Consider the following 1,616-nt stretch of genomic DNA (forward strand, 5'->3'; position numbering starts at 1 on the left):
GTCCATGAATTCTTTTCTCAGCACGTGTTCCTCACTAGAAGAAAATGCTGTTACCTTTAAGCTTTGTCAAATTTACATTAAAATACTTGTATGAGGACTGTGACGTTATGTTAAAAAAAAAAAAGGTGTTAAGTCACAAAATGCGGTAATAAATATTTCATTTTTGATTTTTTGTTAGGCTTTTGCGTTTTTAATAGCTCTAAGGCAAGGTTGCACAATGCCTACTCTATGTCGTGTTAAAAGCAGGTGATAGTTTTGCCCCCAGAAGTTGACTGTATTTGAAACTTAACCAACAATTTTTAAGGTAACCGTCTGTAGCACTTAGTGTGTATTTGGCCTATAAATCATACCGGCAGAAAACTTCTAAAGGTATGAAATTGTGTGTGTGTGTGTGTGTGTGTGTGTGTGTATGAGCCAGGTTGAAAGATTACCTTCGATATGTCTAACCTCTTTAGATGATGTTTAAAAAAAAAAAAAAAAGACTCTCAGATAAAGCTTCTCATGTTCGTCCTCTGCCAGAATAAAGGGCTTTTTCAGGGTTAATTTTACATCATAAGAAATAACTAACGTCTGTGCTCAAAGATAATTCATCTGCCTGTGTTTTTTCTCTTACTAAAATACTGCTGAATATGTAAATTAAAATTTACATATAGATGTTCATAGATGAGTAAACAACTTCTATGGAGTTTGAAATCCTGAGTTGCAAAGATTAATCATTAATATTTAATATAAGTTATGTCTTTTTATTTCAGACACCCCCATGTGCAGTCACGCTAGTGTGATGAGTTGGTGACTAAACATAAATTCTTTTCTAAAACAACAGCACAACAGGCAATATGATGCCATTTTCCAAGTTTCACCCAACATTCCTAGAAATCTGTGTTACTGGCTTTGCTGGTACTGCACAAACAATGCCTGGTAAAGTGTGCAAAGTGGAAAAAAAAAGTGTGAGGTATTTGCATGCCCCCTCAATTTTCAAACTAAATATCCTACCCTGGAATTTTGTAACACCTGAATTTTTAATCCCATGTGTGGAAGGGATTATATCGTAAAACTAGTTCCGTGATGTCAGCTTGATAGGGAAATAGTTCAGTAGCTCCGAAATCCAAGTTTGTATCTCACTTGGAGTGATTCCACTTTCCCATTGCAGAAAACATCAATAGAAGTTGTCTATAAAGAAACAAGGAGATAAATTTCTATTGTTTTGTATTATTTTTGGCGAGGGAGAATTTTTATTAACACATTTATCAGCTTAATTGATATGCTGTTTCAACGTAGAAATAACACTTCTGACACAAACTGATGGTTAACGGAGAAATTCTATGCTACTTGGAAAAGAGCTTCCCTCTCATTTTTGTTATCCTGGCGCACATGCAGTCTTTTTGCAAAATTCAAATATTTGTGTATTTTTACTTCAAATGCTTTTAGGTGAAGTTCTCCATTTACAAATTAACTCACGTCCGCTGGGGGGGGGGGTATGTTTGAAAAAGTTTTTCTTCCTTTCCTCCCAGTAGACGGTGCGCTGCAGAGTTTACTTGGTAATTGGCTCGAATTTAGGAAGTGTTTAATGAAATTATTAAGCTATTTCATCAAAGTTTAGATCCCAGAGCTCTGTA

The 1,616-nt window shown here is 35.1% G+C and overlaps 1 protein-coding gene across 4 annotated transcripts in view; it reads left to right on the forward strand.

Annotated features, from left to right (window-relative positions):
* Positions 1-167, forward strand: part of MEIS2 (Meis homeobox 2) — a 209,679-nt gene extending 209,512 nt beyond the window's left edge. For all 4 annotated transcript variants that reach the window (XM_058738258.1, XM_058738260.1, XM_058738259.1 and 1 more), the window contains one exon: positions 1-167. This exon is cut by the window's left edge and continues 1,260 nt beyond it. The gene's annotated coding sequence lies outside the window, so the exon portion shown is untranslated.
* Positions 168-1,616: the final 1,449 nt, after the last annotated feature.

The sequence above is a fragment of the Neofelis nebulosa genome, chromosome 7 (genome assembly GCF_028018385.1).
Source record: "Neofelis nebulosa isolate mNeoNeb1 chromosome 7, mNeoNeb1.pri, whole genome shotgun sequence".
Lineage (NCBI taxonomy): Eukaryota > Metazoa > Chordata > Mammalia > Carnivora > Felidae > Neofelis > Neofelis nebulosa.